The sequence below is a fragment of the Nicotiana tabacum genome, chromosome 22 (assembly GCF_000715075.1).
Source record: "Nicotiana tabacum cultivar K326 chromosome 22, ASM71507v2, whole genome shotgun sequence".
Taxonomy (NCBI): domain Eukaryota; kingdom Viridiplantae; phylum Streptophyta; class Magnoliopsida; order Solanales; family Solanaceae; genus Nicotiana; species Nicotiana tabacum.
The window spans coordinates 186,064,726-186,070,725 of NC_134101.1; positions in this window are offsets into that span (position 1 = coordinate 186,064,726).

Sequence of the window (6,000 nt, forward strand, 5' to 3'; positions counted from 1 at the left end):
CTTAATCGAACAATAACCCAAAGCCAACCTCAAATCAAACTTCAAACACCCAAAACTCAATTTATTTCAGCACCAGATTAATCAAAAATTCTTCAGAAGTTAAAAGTCTTTGAAATTATAAAAGAGAATGCAATGGAACAGTAATCTTTGTTCTTGAAGTCTATGAAAGTAGTAAATTTTTTGCAATTTCTGTATTTTTAGATTTTCAGCTCTTAGAAAAATCCCCCTTGAGCTGCAAGTAACTTATTCCTTTATAGGCAAGCCACTAGGGAAGCTTTAATAAATTTACAATGGCATTTCAAACTTTCGGAAATTTTCGTTTTTGCTTAGGTATCCTTCTTTTAAATATCAGAACTTCAAACTAGATCCCCTCCCCAGCTTCCTAGAAGCTTCCTAGTTAGTTAGAACAAGATTCCTTAGGCCAATTCCCTAGACTACCCTTCGAACCCTGATTATTTACTCTAAGAACCCATATGGGTCAGATTGACCGGATAATTAAACCAATATTTGGGCTCAATTCTGACCCAATACCCTAAACCAAATCCCTTGGAATGAATTCTGAAACAGATTCAGAGCCCAAACAGCAAAATGGTTGAACCAGGCTGACAACTAAATGACTTCACAAGACTAAGACCTAAACTAACATGCAGAATTGAATGAAGCTATCAAATAAACCTAATTAAATTAACCTAGAAGGCTGAAAAAGCAGGGTGAACTCAGATGGCGAATTAAACTTTCAGCCACATTACTATAAGACAACTAAACTAAAGAAAGGGGAAGAAGATGATAATAAGACAATGAGAGAAAGAAAACACAAAAGGGAAAAAGAACTTACCAAATCAACCTCGACGCCAAACGGAAACAAAGGACCCAATAAAAGTAATGTCGATCAGACGTTCTTTGTTAAGAACAGACTGAGAAACATCAGTCTTGATGAGTCCAAGCTTCAAAACTCGACGACACACCACCCTATGACCATGCATGCTACCAAATTCCATAGAAAATGACTTTTGGATTTTAGGGTTCGCTTTTCGATCTAAAATTCGAGAAGTTCCGGGGGAATTCAAAGCAAATGGAGTGGAAATTTGGAACGAGGAAGTCTTGGGGGTCACAGGGTATTAATTCGGAGTGATTTGGGAGAAATCAAGTTTTGGTCTGATTTTTGATTGAAGATTCGAGAAACAGGGCTAAGATTTGAGAGAAACGGTTTGGGGTTTTGGAATGGGGAGGTGGAGAGGAGTTAGGGGTGTATATTTGGTAGGGTTTGGTCGTCAGCCGCCGCCGTGGGCGATTTCCAGTGGGCGGCAGGCGGTGGTTTAGGGCGGAGCTAATGGAGGGTCTCTGAGATGGTGAGAGACGAAGAGGGGGGGGGGGTCTGAGAGGGGCGGGGTCCGTTCGAAGACTTATATACCATCAAGACCCATGGTTCCCAACCGTTGGATCTAAAGAAGATCGACGACTGGGATTCAAACTCATCGAAACGAGGTCGTTTGGTTTAGTGTGGAGATGGACCGGGTTCGAACGGGTTCTGAGCCTGGGTTAAGCAGGTATTGGAGTGGAATTCGGTTTGGGCTGGCCCAAAAAATCTGATCTCATCCTTTGTTTTCTTTTTTTTTTTTCAATTTTTCCTTTTAATCTCTTTTAACTTAAATTAAAATTTAAAAATAACCTAAATTAATTCCTAATTAAATTATGTTATCAAATTGAATTAACTAATTCTAAACAATAATTACCACCACTAATTAAATACCAAATTAAAAAAACTAATAGAATTCGAAAAATAAAAATTAAAGTGCAACACTGAATTATTTTGTGATTTTTTCAATTTTTATAAAACACTGAATTACTGATTAATTCAAAAATGCAAAAATTTAAATCCTAAATGCAAATGCAACGTATTTTTCATTAATTAAACAAAATAAAATGCACAGACACATGCAAATAATTAAAAGAAAGTGCCACAAAATCCACAAAAATTGCAAATGATGAAAAGAAATTATTTTATTTTGAATTTATGGGAGTAATTCATATATGGCAAAAATCACGTGCTCACAGCTGCCCCTCTTTGCTCGGAAACACGAAGAGTTTTCGTGCAAAGATAAAGTGAGCGGATACGGGCAATTTTTGCCCGTTCGAATACTCCGTGGGAAGCATTTTTGAAAGATTTGACCGTACCCTGCTTCCGAGGTTGCCTACATATCCTTGGCTAAAAAGGAATCAGGTCAGTATAGTTTGGGAATGTCTGGTAGCTGGGACTATCATGAAGCTGTGATTTCACTGTTGTTGTTGCTGCTTACTGAACCCTTTATTACACCATGTCAAAAATAAAAGAAGCTAGACTAGACTATGATCTATGCTTTACAAAATCCTATCTAGATCTTCAAACTTGATCTTGTGTTTCTTGTTGCCTTGTTGTCTTGTATTCTCTTGGTAAAATTCCTTCGTTGCCACCTTGAATTGTAAACTAAGATGTTTCCCTTTCTCCAGGTGGATGCCTGACTGCTGAACTTGATATGTATTCCCATGCTATCCAGGCGGGCTCTTGACTTCAAAACGTGAATGTATTCCCATGCTATCCAGGCGGGCTCCTGACTTCAGCAAAATAGACAAAAATAAAGAAAATTTTCTTCCCCAATTTGGGTATATGGGCCCACGTGTAAGTCTAAAACGAACCACATTGCCGAATATCAATAAGAATTTTGAAAATCAAAACTTGAATTGTACTCCCTTGTTCTCCAGGTGGGTTCCTAACTGCTAAACTTGAAAATATTCCCTGCTTTCCAGGCGGGCTCCTGACTTCAACACAGACAAAACAAAGAATTTGAAAGCTAAAATTTAAATTGTACTCCCTTATTCTCCAGGCGGGCTCCTGACTGCTACACTTGGCGGGCTCCTGACTGCTGACTTGAAATGTATTCCCTGCTCTCCAGGCGGGCTCCTGATTGCTGAACTTGAAATGTATTCCCTACTCTCCAGGCGGGCTCCTGACTTCAACACAGATAAAACAAAGAATTTGAAAGCTAAAATTTAAATTGTACTCCCTTGTTCTCTAGGCGAGCTCCTAACTGCTACGCTTGAATGTATTCCCTGCTCTCCAGGCGGGCTCCTGACTGCTGCATTTTGAAAGTATTCCCTGCTCTCCAGGCGGGCTCCTGACTTCAACTTGAAATGCATTCCCTGCTCTCCAGGCGGGCTCCTGACTACAACAATAGATAAAACAAAGAATTTTTTCTGCCCCAGTTTGGTAGCCGGACACATGGGTGAGTGTTAAACTGAATCATTCTACCAATTGTTACTAAGAATTTGAAAGCTAAGTCCTATTATCCAGGAAGGTCCTGACAACTGACAGTTATAGATCTAAGCTGTATCTCCTAAAGGTATTACTTCCGCTAACTCCTGTTATCTAAGAGGGTTTTAAACTACATCCTATTATCCAGGAAGGTCTTAAAGACTCCTAATTGAATCCTATCTCGAATATGCAAACATTGAAACCAGCTTATATCCCTTTGGGATATATTTATGCTAAATTATGCTATTCATGATTGTTTTGAATTTTAACTAAGCAACATTTTCCAGGAGGGTCCTGAAAGTTTATGGTCAAACCTGTTTTGGTACTTGATCTTTCCCCTACGGAGAGTTTCTCCAAAACAAATGAATTTTTCTGCCCCTGTTTCAATCAAAGAAAATTTTGTTAGTTTAAAATGGTGGTTAGCTGATGGCATTCTTGCTGAAGATCTTTCCACTGCATTGTTTTGCTTTGACTGGCTTCCCCAAACTGGCTGAACTGCTTTGACTTTCTGACTAACTTTCGAAACCCCAATGACCTTTGACGAATCGAGTGTTCTATACCCATGCTGTTGTTTTACCTCTGACCCCTTTATCTGAACCTTTGCATCTCCCATGACATTACCAAACCATTCCACCGATGAAACTTCTGGTGATCCCCTGTATCCCACCTTACATCATGCTATCTTTGGTACGCTGACCAAACCATGCTTTGCAATTTTGGGAGTTGGTAGTGAGCTTTAAAATTCTTTTTCACTTTCTTTGAACAAGGCTGACATTAAAACATCTTAGACAAATAAACCTAAAAGAAAATGAAATGCAATGACTTTGCGGGTTAAGGATAAGAAGAATCCAAAACTAGATGACTGCTACAAAAGAAAAAGAAACTTATCTAAGTGGAATAGCTGGTACCAATGATCATGACATGCATTTCGGATTAATCGGCCCAATTTATCCAACCAATCAACTTTCAGTCGCCATACTTCATTGCCTCAGAATTTCCATGACCTGATTACTTTACCCAAACCTTGATCTTGTTCATCCTGTGGTGCCTTGAAAGGTTTTCACCAGCAGACCTCTTTCATTCGTTCATCTTTTAACTCACTTTCTCCTTACGATGCCCGTAAGGGTTTTCACCAATAAGACTCTCTCATTCTTTGATTTCTCTCAGCTCTCGTCGCCTCATGGTGCCCGCGAGGGTTTTCACCAATAAGACTCTCTCATTTTTATTTTCCTGCTTGAACCAGAGTGTTGCCCCTGACATGAATTACCTTTACTTGCTCGACTTGGCATTTCTCAAAGACTGATCAGAAGGTCTTTCTTTGGATAGTAATGTGGGCTTTTGGACAGGGTTAGAAAAAAAGGGTATAAAAGACTCAAAACAATTCAAATGGGTTACAGTTACAACTTCCGGAATTAGATTTCTCACAACAACCACGACTTCTGCCCCAGTTTCTTGCTTGGGGGCTTTTGGATTTTTGTTTGATAAGACCGAACCGTGAGGCTGCCTACATATTCTTAAAAGGAATCAGGTCGAATGTAGTTCATGTCATAGAAATTACTTTGTTGTGATTTTTCTTTTTCTCTTTCTCTTTTTCTCTTTCTTTTGCTTTTCTCTCTTTTTTCTTTTATTGTTTTTCTTCTTCTTATCTCTTTTCTTTTTTTTTCTTTCTTTTTCATTCTTTTCTTTCTATTTCCTTTCTTTCTCGATTTCTTTTCTTCCTTTTCTTATTTCTCATGCTTGTGTTTCTGATATTCGCTACTGATTATGAAAGATGGGTATGAAAGAAAGTAAATAGGCTCAAAAGGGGTGACGAGGGATAAAGTGTTTAGATAGCAGAACAAAATGCCTTCGTCATTTCAATCTTCAAAATATGCCAAATACAAACAAGTACAATCAAACAAAGAAATCATACATAGTATCTCTTGACTGCATCATAATTGATAGCCATTTCTACACATTTCCCTTCTACATCTGTCAAATATAACGCGCCATTGGACAACACTCTAATTACAATAAATGGCCCCTGCCAGTTTGGGGCGAACTTTCCTTTTGCTTCAGCCTGATGAGGCAAGATACGTCTCAACACTAATTGACCCACTTCGAACTTCCGTGGACGTACCTTCTTGTTATATGTTCTCGCCATTCTCTGTTGGTACAATTGGCCGTGACATACTACTGCCAATCTCTTTTCATCAATCAGACTTAATTGCTCCAAGTGGGTTTTGACCCACTCAACATCATCAATTTCCGCCTCAGTGACGATCGGAAGGGATGGGATTTCAATTTCTGCGAGTATTACTGCCTCCGTGCCATATACCAACAAGTAAGGAGTGGCCCCTACTGAAGTACGGATAGTAGTGCGATAACCCATCAATGCAAACGGCAGCTTTTCATGCCACTGTCTAGAGCCTTCCACCATTTTTTGAAGTATCTTCTTTATATTCTTGTTGGCTGCCTCGACTGCTCCATTCGCCTTAGGGCGGTATGGGGTGCAATTCTGATGTATAATCTTAAACTGCTATCATGTCTCCATTATCAGGTGACTGTTGAGATTAGCGCCATTGTCCGTGATGATTACCTTCGGAATCCCAAACCGACAGATGATATTTGAATGCACAAAATCGACCACTGCTTTCTTGGTCACAGATTTAAAAGTTTTCGCTTCAACCCACTTGGTAAAATAATCAATGGCTACCAGAATAAATCTGTGT